This window comes from Anser anser (assembly GCF_964211835.1).
Source record: "Anser anser genome assembly, chromosome: 3".
Taxonomy (NCBI): Eukaryota; Metazoa; Chordata; class Aves; order Anseriformes; family Anatidae; genus Anser; species Anser anser.
Window position 1 is genome coordinate 75,594,990 of NC_139722.1, and position 14,205 is coordinate 75,609,194.

Here is a 14,205-nt window from a genome sequence, read left to right on the forward strand (position 1 = left end):
ATTTCTGGTGCTTATCCTTTCTCTCCTAGTCTCCAGCAAGTCTGGAGCTCTCTCTGGTTCACTGCCTGGGTTATATTTCATTACAGCTGCCACATTATCTGCAGCAACCATCATTAAAAAGGCTGCTGCATTACCACCAGAAAGGGAGCAATATTTCAACAGCTTTGTGTAGTAAATGCACTGGGGGAGGGTTTCTGCCACCTTTTGCCAAGTTCCTGTTGCTTCACTTTCCCCATTGGTTCTCCTGCTTTGTAGTTCTGGTTCTGAATTTATCTCAGGTTCCCTCTGTTTTGCTCTCATTAGGAAGGCATTCGGGCAGCATTCTTTTCCCCTCATGCTGGAGAATTTGTTCCAGGTCACTGCTGAGCTGTAGACAGTGTCCTTGAACATGTAACCTGTAATGAAATGAATGATTGTCCTATTGGCTGCCAAACTTTTCATGCAGGACTCCCACCCCCAACGGTCCTGCCAATGGTTCCCCGCTTGTCTGGACAGATGTAGTATAATGGTAGAAAGAGAAAAGTGTAAACGAGAAATTGGAACTGTTCCTCCCCTCTCAACATATAGTTAGTAATGTGTTTTGGGCAAGTCTCCACTCACCAAAGCGAGGCTTTGAAAACTACAGAATAGCTGTGCTATACACCCAGTTGTTGGCAGAGTGGGACGTTTTCATGGAGCTACCAGCCATGTGAACATGCCTTAAATTCTTAAATGTTAATCCTGCAGTTACAACTACAGAAAAAGGTCCTAGAAGCACTGGATATACCAAAAGTGAAGATTATTTCTCAGAGATGTCGTAGCCTAATTCACAAAAGAGGGATCTTTTGTGACAAATGCCTATTGCTAGAAGAGGCATGCTGCCATCCTCTCCTAAGCCCAAATCAAACTGCTGTGAGCTTAAAAGAACTAAGTTTTCACTTAAACCATATGTAGTACAGATGAACAAGGGTGTACTTTGAAAAGTAAAATCTTTTGCCTCTACAATGTGTTGCTCCGGAGCATTGTTGGCTGTACCACTCACAACCACTATTGATCAGACAATCTACAGAAAATCATCACAAGACAGCAACAGAAACTGCAGACACCATCCACCGTACTGTTGCTAGCTCGTGAACAAGTGAGATGGGGGATATCTCTTCTCTCAGCTGGAGATCTCTTTGGAAGAGGAGAGGACAAGGAGCATTCCCAAACTTTTCAGACAAGGCTCATCCCACCCAATGTCGGACAACTAAACCTCTCTGCTTAAAGAGAGGTGCTGCTGCTGCACAAACAGAACCAATTAATTTAAGAAGGAAGGTTCTTACTAGGCTCTGTATGCTGTACATGTGAAAGGAAAATACTGTATAAGGTAGTTTAGAGCAAAAGACTGTCCCTGGAGGAGTTACACCATGGGCTGGTGCCTAAACTGAGATGCAATGTGTCCAGAATATTCTCTCTTTCATAGTTTAATTTTGATTAACACAATGTCTCCTCATTCCTTTCCTTGGTCTCTGAGGTTCTTACTTGAGAACTTGTTAGGAACTTGTGTGGGGGAGTTGAATCATGAATATGTAACCTGTTGACCAATGCAGCTGGACATTACCTCCTTCAACGGTTCTGTTATCATGGCTGAAACTTTTGTTCTAACTTGGCTCTTCTCCTGTGCTATGAGGATTCCAGGACTGCATGCCAGCTGTAAAGAAACCTCTCTTGCAAACCTTCTTATCTCTGTCAATTGACCACAAAAACCAGCCCAACCAAGAGTTGTTTCACAACCAGCTGTGCTCAGTTTTACTTTTAACAAATTACTACCTTTCAGAGATCTAAACTGAGACAGTTTCATGGGTCCCCCAAAAGAAAGCAGGAACAAGCATGCTGCAGCTGTTTCTCTGCAGCATTTCTCTCCCTCTAAAAGTATTCTCAAGTTAATTTTGACGAGGTTTGAAAGGAGTAGGCTTGTGCTCCACATTGCAAATGTTTTCAATTTGACAGCTTTGTCGGTGTGGGGGAGGGAGAAAGATCAGTGATATCTTTAAGTTATGCAATAAAAAGTTCGTTGTCTTCTTTGAATGCAGATTTCTACTGAAGTTTTAAATAGTCCTATTCTCTCAGGAAAGGATTGGAAAAGGTGGTTAACATAAGTCAGCTGAAGAAGCCTGCTACTGTTCTTCTAAATACAGCTGACCTTCTGGAGTAGTGACAGAGACCACTGACCTTTTTTTTTTTTTTTTTTTACCGCCCTTGCACCAGTAGCTGCGTACCCTTACATGAGTATCTTATTACCAGCCAAACAGCCAGCTCCCACCCATGGCAGTACAGAATAGCACACAGCTCTAGCGTTCACTGAAAGGAAACTCTTGCTTTCAGAAAGGTGAAGAGGATTCAAGCCTATGCTGAGCTTTGCATTAACAAAAAATTTCCCAAGAGATGGACAACAGATTCCTGGGATTTAAAAGGAAAATAGCACCAAAGATTCTGCAACACATTTCAGAAATTACAGGCCATGAAGTCTACAACGCTGTAGGTATAGAAGCCATGATGCAGGAAGACATTTTCTTCTTCTGTCATGTCACTATGCCACTATTTTGGAGTTGCAAGGAGAAGGGAAGAGTGTGCTTGCAATACTTTAAAGAAAACCACCTACCAAAAAGCCTAACAAGATCACAAGTTTAAATTAGTTCTCTTTATCCTTTTTCCATCATCCAGTACACGATTTTCTATTTGCAGTAAGGCAGCTCATTCAAGCAGTTCTGTTTCTTCACAAAGGTTTAGAATTGAATATAGAGCTAGCACTCTTGAAAGCGATGGGACTCTCTCTACATGGATTTGTGTCGTCCTCATCAATGCAATATCAACACTTGTATCCATCACATGAATGAGCTTTCCCCACATCATGTCCCTCCAAGGCAGGAAATGCTTGTCACATGTTACAGATGGGGCTTCAGGACAGACAGGATTATGTGATTTATCAAGAGCACAGGTGAATTTTGGTGGCTGAGACACTTCATTTGGCTTTCAAGCCTAAACCTTTTCCCTTTTGCTAGTAATTTATGTTTACAAGTATATGTCTGTGTATATAACAACCTCACCTTTTACTCTATTCTTCTACTCCTCCACAGTCCACTAATATAAACTGTCTGTTCTTCCTCACTGCTAGAAAAAAAAAAATACCACCAACAAAAAACACATAGTAATGACAACTTCTCCTGTTCCAGCAGGAACACTGTGGATGCAAGAAGGAATCTGGCCTGTTTTCCCATCCCTTTTGCCTACCTCCTCCTCCTTCCTAAGATCAAAAGAGAAGCTCAGGAAGAGCTGTTGAAGACACAAATTCCAAAACCAGCTTTCTTTTTCCAGACTCCCTTAGAAACAGTGAAGAGATCATTGCAGGACCACTGCATGCAAACAAGCAAGCTGGTTACGGGAGTCCTATCAGTGCTTCCTGCTTCCATAGGAAGGATCCCAAAGTTGTTGGCCAGAGCCTGCACCCTGTTGTCACCCAGCCCAGAGACCAAGGAGGAGGGCACTCCATCCAGATGCTCAGACTCAGCCCCAACCTTCTGCACATGACAACCCATGGCAAAGTCCAAGCAACTCTCATTGTGGTGACTGCCCTGCACCTCCACAGTGGCCAACACCGTGAAAATAATAGGGACATTAACTGATGGGCTTGTGGGAGGAATACACTTTACCCCTATCGCATTTACTGCAGGTCTGGTAAAGAAAAAGAAAAGAGGCATTTAGAAGAGAACGAAATATTCTCTTTCATAACAAAGAGCAATATATTTTTAGACTTTAAAAATGATATTATTTCTACATGTCAATCTTTCAGAAAATTTTTTATAATAGATATCTATTTCAAATGAAGTCACTTCTTTTTAAAAGTTTTGATATTGTGCATTTACTTTTCTTACATTCTGTGGATGTTTATCCTGTAGGCAAGTAATATGCTGCATTAATCACATTATAAGTGTCTAAAATTGCACATTTCTTTTTGTTTATTTAATAGAACACTACTCTTGAGCCCTATGGCTATAACCTTTCTTTCCACTAATTAATCTACAGCTTTAATACTATTTTCAGTATTATCAGTCCCCCAATTTACAAAGTCTGTCAAATGACAAAAAAAGCACTGAAGAACCTCCAGGTACACCAGAACTCCACTAGCAGAAAAATTTGTAATTATTTAGAAGTCAGTAACTTATAGTGCATTATTTTGTGAGTAAGTCGAGCAGTACTTTCTATGTAACTTCAGATTTCGGCCTTGTTGAGTGGAGGTTGGGTCAAGTGACCTTCAGAGGTCCTTTGATATCAGAATTTCAATAATTACAATTTAATCTGAATAAGCAAGTGGTTACTGCAGGTATTTCATCCTATCTTAGTATTTTTTTTTCCTTCTTGGAAAAACATATAGGGAGAGAGAAATTTTCCTTTAAACTGTCCGGCCTAACAGCCCTACAATCACCACCTGTGCTCTAAATCAGAAAACATACAAAGAATTTACCACTTTCTAGACAGAGTAATAAGAAAGGAAGAATTGTAATTCTAGAAAGCATCCAAGATATTCTTCCTTCATTTGCGCTTCTCCAAGGAGCTTTTGAAATGCAACGTGATAGAGGTGGAGTTGCTTACAGTATGTCTTGTCTTGACTGAGTGGGGCTGTCCAGCCAGTGAGTAAGCTGTCCTGATGCATATGTGCTCTATGGAGATCCAGAGAACCCTTGCGTGACAGAAGGAAATAAAGGCTCATCCCTTTACACACATCTGACAGCCTCTAAGTCTCCTTCCAAACACTACGCCCTTTATTAATGTCACAGCTAATTGGGAAAAGTACCATCCGCCAGGCTCCTCGGAGCACAGGAGCTTGCCTTGCCTGAGGATGCATTGCATCTTTGCAGCCTCTGCTGGTGTGCGACCCCAAACCTGTGGCCACCCAGTGTCCGCCTGTCCCCACAGGGTGATGGGATGGCTCTGAAGCCATGGCACAGCATGAGCAGCCAGGGAGACACAGCCCCAGCTGCAGCACACAACCCCCTCATGCTCAATGTGTGAAATCTGACATCTTGCTGCCCGTGCCACTGGGCAGTCTGAAAAGATTAAATTTTCACTCAGCAGGGTGCGAAGAGGAAGATATGGAACCTTTTTTATGCAAGAGGCACAACAAAGGCATTTAAAATAAAAGCTATATTAATCCAAGTAAAAAACAAGAGTATATGAGAAAGAAAGGATGTTTTAAAAAATCATTAAAAACAAAGGAAATAAACATACCCCTACAGTGCCAGGAATTCAGAAAATTCCAGAATATCTTTGGGAATAAGAAGATCAATATTTTTGAATTCTCAGAAAGAAAGCTGAAAAAAAGCACTAAAAAATCCCAAAACAGTAATGCCAGAGAAGAGCCCATTCTACTGTATTTACTTCCAGTCTATACATTAATAACCTGAAATATTATTAGAAAGAGTTTCATACTCTAGAGGTCTGGGAACTTGATCTAGTTTCATATTTTAGAGGCAACCAAATGGTGGCACTGAGAAGGGCTGGAGCCCCTCCCCGTGTCTGGCAGGGAAGCAAATGTCATCCAGCTGGGAAGGGAGGGTGGGTGTATTCCAGAGACTATTTGAAATGACCCTATGGAAATCTACCAGGTTGGTGGGGCTCTTACACTTAAATCTGTCTATACTGACAAACGAGCCAAGGCCAGGGAGTGAGCTCAAGCATGGGATCACAGATCCCCCGTGCAGCTTTAATGGTTGGCATGCTCCTTGGAAGGGTTTTGACCTATGTCAGTTAGCACAGCGCCTGGACGCCGGGGCAGTTCCCAGTGGGAGTATAGACAAGGCTGCACCCTGCCTGGCTTCCTATGCCCCGCAGAGTCCTCCAGCACTACATAGCAGGTTTTTCCCCAACCAGCATCTCCTCGTGCCACAGCCCAGGGCACACAATGCCCTGCCCCATCTTCCTGCTATAAAACCATCAGGCTGCAATGTGGACCAAAGGGCCTGAAGTCACCTGAGAGCAGACCCCCCCCCCTCAAACCACCACTCAGACACCAATCCCGACGTCCCAGGACCAGTGGCGCACAGCACGGGCTCACGTCAGATGCAGGCCCTTGGGCTATGTAACACGGACCCGGTGGTCTGTGCCACCTCGTCTTGGGGCTGGAGAACTAGCCCTGAGACATTGTATTAGCAGTACAGAGGTAACCTGAGGCAATTTTACTCTGACACCGATGAAGACTGTATGTTCATCAAATAACGGGGTTAGGATTTCTTCATAAGGGACATCATTTCAGAGATCTCTTCATATAAGGGATATCATCTGCCACGTTCATTAAAAGGGGGGAGGGGGAGCACTCCTCCCTCAATTTGGTAACAAATTTCTAACTGATTAAATTTCTGCAGGGTAAAACAACTTTCACAGACTGCTCTACAGAGCTGTCAATGAACACCATTACAAAACAGATTGACAGGTGCTAAACAAAGCACTTTTCAAGAGAAATTACACCCAGTTTCCAAAATATCCATAAAGCTACTCATCATATGAACCTATTACCACAGTCTGAGGTCTACTGTTTAGTTTTCCTTACTCTGCCATCCACAGGGAAAGCATTTCAAAGGATAAGACTAATTACCCCATCTTCTATAAAGCTTTCTGAAAGATTTCAGGGTATTTAAATTAGTAATAAAAGACAGAGACAACTAACACAAGCTAAAGGACAAAAAGATAAAGAAATATGCACTGGTTGTTAACTGTAAGCAGTGTAATCTAATGCTTCCACCAGATGCCAGCAATAATGATAAAACCTGCCCACAAAAAGGATAATTCCCATTTTATGGTCTAGATATGGTTGACATTCACAATATCTAAGCTGTCAGTATTAGTGATGGAAGGGGGAGAGGATAGCAAAAACATCTGGAAATAGACAACGTTGGAATAACTAACTTGGATTGACAATGATTAGAAACTCAAGGAGAGAAGATTTTTATTCCCTAGATCTGCAAGTCTAGATATTTAGAAATGAAATTAAGACAGCAGATTTCTGTTGCAGAAAATATTCACAAATGAAAGTATAAAAATTTAAAATAGATTTTTTAAAATAGATTTTCCTGTACTGTACCAACTTGAATAAAAAAAGTCCTTAAATATTTAAAACATTTAATTTAAAGTCTACTCCTATTGATGTATTGTTATAACCTAACTAAAAGTATTTGGTCTCTGTATCAAAACCTGAAGTTTTGAAGTTCCATGCATTCAACTACTACGTTAGATGTAAATGATCTTTGCTAACTTCTGTCAGCCTCATCCACTTGATCTCATTTAGTGAAGTAGTTTTTATAGCTTTTATTGTTCATCAGTCCAGAAAATGGCTGTGTAAAAATTATGTGCAAAATGAAATATTCTCTGTACATACATACATTCATACTCAAAATGAAAGCCAACCTTCACTAGCAGAAAACAAATTTCTACTTCTAGCAATCTTGAAAAAAGCATATTTTTACTGTTCTATGCATTGAGAATATCATCAACTAATTACGTAATTATATAACAGAAAAAGGACATGATTACATAGCAGATTTTTGCTGAAGGTGGGCAGGGAATCAAAGGTGTTTTGTTTTGTTTTTCTTCTGTTTTTATGCACTAAACTACAGGAAAGCAGAAAGATAATAGCAACTCATACCCATATCCTTAACGTTGAGTATCTCAAATCACTGAGAGGTCTAGTTTGGAGCTGTTCTGAAAGAAGATGTTTGCAAACATCAGATGTAGCTCTCACACAATTTTTGGAGACAGAAATCCACACAAGCCAAATACTGTATTCTGTGAACACTATTCAAACAGAACCACCTGGAAAACATATTTTTGGACTATAATAAATACAGTAATTATTCTAAAATCATCAGCAAACGTCATGTCTTACAAAATTAAAATAAAGATTATAAAAATTTTGCAAACTTCTGAATTTGCATTTCCTTAAGACCAAACATATTATTAAATTAATTTTAGCACACTATTAAATTGTTTGTTGATTTAATAATAACATTGAGATATTCAGCTATGCTTACTATTTGCAGAAGATTCTGTTGCATAATCATTTTATGCCAGAAATGTATATATGGCATTTGTTATATAAATATAACAAATGAAAGAAAAATAAATATTTACCTAACCAGGACTAATGTTTTCTTTATCCTGCCACCAAACCCTCTACTGATGACAATTATACAATGAAATCTGAGTAGAGCATAATTGGGCATATAAGCTATGATGAGATGATACCACATCTCCAAAAGACATTCTTTGAAACATATTTGGAAAATGTAGTGCAATTCTGAGTTCTCCATTTTTTCACCTTTGTTAAAAGAAGAAAAAAAAAAAAGCAAATTTACTAAAGAAGTTCAACTGAGCTATTTGATGCTAAAGAAATGAGATGGAATAAAAAATACCAACATGCATTAGTTCCCTCAATTTCTGTCGAGAACTCTTTTTATGATGAGATTACATAAAACTTGTACCTTAGAAACACAGAGAAGTGCTTTAATCAGTCTCTTTCTGCCTCTGACAAACTTGAATATATCTTTCTTCAACAATGCAGCCCCTTCAGATCAGCCCTTCCAAGTGGCTTTCTACTGCCCATACCCTCCAAGTGGGCCTCTAGTAAAAATGGAAAAAACAAAACTTAGTGGTTCTGAGGTAAGAAGGAAAATAGGAAAAACAAAAATAAAAGACAATAAGATAAATTATTTCGGGCATTTATACATTATTAAGCAACTCACTGATGTTCTCAGTGCCCCAAAGGAAAAACTTGCAGCTCCTTTTCCAGATCACTATACATATTCTGAACCTACATCTGCTCCAGACTCAAAATCAAGTCAAGATGGTTTAGATTTTTATAAATGACCCCACCAGCTTTTTTTCATTTCCTGCCTGCCTTCTGCTCTTATGCAATGCACTGCCATATACATTCATATTTTCTCATTTCCCAAATGAAATGTTCAGATATCAGAGAAATCTGCTGTTTGGGGAAATTTAGTGACAAGTTTCCCAAGTCATTTCAAATTTTCCATGCACGTATGATTAAAACATTAAGATTTTTGAATCCAAAGTGTAACTATATTACACAGTTAATAAATACTCTCGAAAGCTTTCTTCTAATTCTAAAGAAGAATTTAATCAAGGAGTGACTGAGCGAGACTGAGAAAATTGTTGGACTCAGTTTGGTTGTTTTGCAGACAGGCCACTCTACACAAATCATTTGAGAAAATAACCTTCCTTTAGAGAGAGAGAGTAATTCCCTACCAGGGGTATGCAATCAGACCGCTGTTACAAGTTACTTACTAAGTAATAATAATCTAGCAGCTCCAGAGACATTCAATATTCAATAACCTGGCAAACTACAAGTCTGCACAGGTTCAGATCTGTTTAGGACACTGAAGATTACACTATAAATTGAATTTCTGAAGAGTCTGATGCTTGTTTTATATTTTGATACTTAAAAAAGACAGCTCTGAAGACCATAGCTCCTGGGTGGAGGCTTGGAAATGGCTGAATAGATAAACTTTTGTAAAATTTACCCTTACTTTCTCACAGTGCAAGAGGATGAGACAGTTTACAAAAGCATTTGCTAATGAATTGGAAAAGGATCTAAGCCTTGATCCATGTTAAAGAATTCTGCTCTCTATATTGAATATTATATTACAAATATATTTATATTATATATTACATTACATTGTGTCCTATTCTCAGATTCTAATAACTTGTAGTTTTTGAATTCTTGTTTCAGACCTAAATTTCAATGCATAGTTGATCACAACCTAATATGAATTTGGCTTTTAACTTTAATTTGAGTTTCAATTAGTGATACCAGATCTCTTAAGATCAAAAATCATTTTTGTTATCGATATCCAAGCAGTCAGGGTGTGAAACCCAAAAGAAAGCATAAATGCATAAATTAACCTTATTCAAGTCAAGTTTCTTCTACTTAGCAAGGAGCGTTGAGGAGGGCACTACAAGCACTGATACAGAACTACAAGTGTTTCCTACCTTTAGACATATTTCTAGTCTTAGGATTGCCTATACCATCTGATTTTCATAATCACTAAGGAAGAATACTCCTAAAGAATTCCACGTCATCCACATCTTCCTTTCCTAACATCCACTATTAATCAGTTTTTTTCAGGCATTTGTTTCCTGTTCTAGCTTCCTTTCCAGCCCCTCTCTTCCCTCCCCCCCACCCCCCCCCCCAAAAAAAAAAAAAACCACGAAGCATCTGAGAGAAAGAAAACATTGAAACCATTAAGTGAAAAAGACTAAGAGGCCAGAGAAAAACTTAGAAGTGGAAAAAAAAATACAAAGCTACAAATCTTAACTCCTTTTAGTGTATCCCCAGCTTCTTCTACCAAGCTTGTGCCACTTCTGTGCATGTCCCATTAAAATTTATAAATCATTTGGCTGCATTACATGCTCATGCTGCAACAACTTCTCCTACCAGAAAAACAAAGATTGAAATGTTTTACAATTATTTTGTTTGCATTTTGTGAAAATAAAATGCTTCATTTTAACACACACCGTATTTAGAACTTATGTCTGACTCCCTTTAGGTTTTAATATAATGAAATATTTAAATTCTTTCATACAGCATTTTGTCAAAACAAGGTACTGAGGAGATAAACAAGCCAACAGGAAATGGGGCAAATTTTCATCAGAATTTTCAAAATCACCATATTTTCCATAGCAAAAACCTATTTGGAATTAGTAAAATGCCCTCGAAAGACCAAGTGTTTTTACAGAACTGAAAACTCGATCTGAGTAAAGTTTTCACAGCAAAGGCAGTTTTGCACTATGTAGAATCATCATGGAATCATTTAGGTTGGAAAAGACCTTTAAGACCATTTAGTGCAACCTTAAAATTTGCAAAATCTTATTAACATATGTGGAGGATTCTTTGTCATTTGGTGCCTGCTATTTAATTCTCAATGTCTTTCTAGAGAGCTGCAGCAGCACAAAGGGAAATTATGGACTTGAGACAGGAATCGGAAAACTCGGTTTGCCTTATGCAAAAAATTGGACTAAGGTATTGCCCTGGATCATTTGGTTCTAACACTGAAAAATGACAGTACAAATATTTTTCCCTGTATTTACAGATAAATGAGTGACCCCTCAGGAAAAGAAATACACACAAAGAGATGAAGACTCCTAGCAATAGCTTATAACTGTGGTGCACATAATCCAGGGATCTCTAGACAAATTTGAAAGCACACAAAAATGCAAGTGCTAGAAGGGGTTGTGACAAAAGGTGTCTGTAGCTCTACTTAAATGTCTTGAGAAGACCAAAAGCAAAAATATTTGATAGCCACCAGTTACCACTGCAGTAACAGGTATCACGTTATTCCATAAGTCTATGCAACACACAGGTTTTTACAGCTGAGATTTATGGCATCCAACATCCAGCTCAGCAAGTCTGTTCCTGGGTTCCACCAGCACCATGGCCAGTCAGTTGTCTAAAGCAAGCACTGATTTTGCCATCTGCTCTTATTGTGCTATTCTGCTGTTTTCCCAGAGCTAACTGCTACATTTTCATTAGAATATGTAAATATCTATAAGTATGTATAAGGATATACATACATGTTTTATATTTTGTGTAATTTTTTTTTAAGGAAAAAAAGTCTGTCTCTGAACAAAACAGCTGTAGAGACAATGTGTTAGTATGGGAACAAGTTGCCTAGAGGGGTTGCACGGTCAGTGGATTGAGGCCGGAGCTAGCTGGTCTCAGACAAGAGCTTACCCTGCTTTGAGAAGGAAGTTGGACTAGGGACCTGCTGAAGTCCCTTCCAACCTGAATTACTCTATGTTCCTACAAAAAGGCACTGAAGAAATCTGGTCACCTTTCATTTCACACCTTTCACTCCTTTCAAGTATCACTAGAGTATGTCTTGCTATTTAATTTAGAACAATTCCCATCATATTTGCATGTGTTTCTATACAAACATAATGACTTCCAAGTTGATTGTGGGTTTTTTTTTGATTTTTTTTTTTTTTTTTTTTTTTAAGAATTCCAGGAGGTCTTCAGAAAAGTTAAGTATCAAGAGTCTTGCAGAAACAATTTCAGGAGCTGCTAAAATATTGGTGCAGAGAAATCTAAAGGCAGGTTGTGTCTCATTCCCATGATTGCATCCATGTAGCTTTTCAGAAGAACAGGCTAAAACTTCCACCAAAAAACTGTAGGGATATTTGCTTGCAGATTGATTTGAAAAGTTCAATGGAAACAGAAAAGGAATAGCAGGCTTCTGTGCATTTAGTCTCTCTGCATTTTCCTACCCTTTCAATTTTCAGGCTGAAAGGGTAAATTCTTCATTATTGCAGAATTTGATACTGTTATGAAAGGAACACCTACAACTGAAATACAGCATCAGAATAAGGCAACTACATAAACACTTATCAGAAATCCTTGTACTTTAACTGCCTCACCCTGCATTTAGGGGACAAAAGAATCAAGAAGCTATTCTGTTTGTTGTCATCTATTAGAGAATGAATACAGCCTTCTCGTAATGTTGTTGATTTGCTAAATGTCCCTGTCTAGCACAAAAGCCTGCCATCCAGTTTGCATGCCCACAGGTGTTGCAGCCTTATGGCATAAGGCCCAAGCTACCATTTTGCGACATTCTGGTAGTGATTTCAAAGCATTTTCCGAGGTCTAAATACGTTTTTGTTGCTTATCTATGTAAAGATACCATTTCATTTTCAGGCAGCTTCTAGGCCTGTGTTTCTCAGCACAATATACCCATATATTCTCCACTTGTTTTTGCATTCCTATCTTATGTACTTATTTTGACTTAGTGGTCAAGCAGCTTGCTGAACTCATGCCTATCAGCTCTTCTGGATGTGTATTATTCAACCTCGATAACTCATTTTTTGCACTTCTAAGTGTCTCTGTGACGTACCGCAAGCAGTTCTGGTTACTTTACATCTCTGAACATCAGCTGCACAGTCCTATCGAGCTGCTCCCTTGCTTTCTCTCTCTCTCTTTTTTTTTTTTTTTAAATCAAGCTGCTGAAGCAAAGCCTGTATTGCTATGGCCTTGCTTCTTTTGGATTGCTATGCAGCAATACTTCACTCAGCTGGTTGTTAAAACAGGCTGCACTTCACAGCATGGACTACGTCTCACCTACTTCCTGCAGTATCCTGTTTCTTGTTTTACTTGGTAAAGACATATTTTTCTATGTCTGCATTATTTTCTTTTTCTTGTTAACACAAACGTCAGTGCCAATGGAAGTGTTGGACTGGCAGTTTAGAGAGAGCAAATGTAATGACCAAGCACAGTCTTAGAGTCATAGAATATCCAAGAACATCCCCAGTTGGAAGGGACCCACAAGGATCATTGAGTGCAATGCCTATCTTTCTCCTGCCTCGCCACTGGCCTCAAGTGGCTATCTCTGGGGGATGATGAAGCTCTAACAGCTCCCACTGCGCTTCCCAGACCTCTCTGGTGCTGAGACAGCCCAAGAGGACAATAGCCCAAGGAGTGACAATACTTCTGATGCTGAGGAAGGACACATCAGATTTGGATTAAGACAAGAAATAGGTTGGTTACAAATTGCCAAAGCTCCTTTGCATGACAGTGGCTTTCAGCTACAGTTTGCTAGGCCAAACTTACAAGAATTAAGCCATCTGTGACCGCAGACAGAGATCACACCCCACACACCCTCACCAGCTCTGAAACCTACACAAAATTTTCTTCTTTCTCTACCACTTTGAACAGATGAAAACAAAACCAAAGTGCCCATTCATCACTAAAAAAATGTCTCCTCCACTGCAGGAACCAACATCAGCAAACTGGAGAGAACAGGGCAGTGATGAAAAGCTGGCTACAGTTCTCCCCATCAAAAGGGTGGAAGTCTGTGCTGTGGGCAATATCAGTAGGGAATTAGAATCATAGAATACCCTGAGTTGGAAGGAACCTACAAAGGTCCCTTCTTTCTCCCTCTCTCCTCCACTCTTGTGAGACTCCACCTAGAGTACAGCATTCAGCTCTGGGGCCCTCAGCATAAGACAGACATGAGCCTGTTGGAGAAAATCCAGAGGAGGGCCATGAGGATGATCAGAGGTCTGGAGCATCTCTCCCTGTGAAGACAGGCTGAGGGAGCTGAGGTTGTTCAGCTTGGAGAAGAGAAGGCTCCAGGAAGACCTTATAAAGGCCTTCCAGTGCCTAAAGGGAAGCTACAAGAAAGC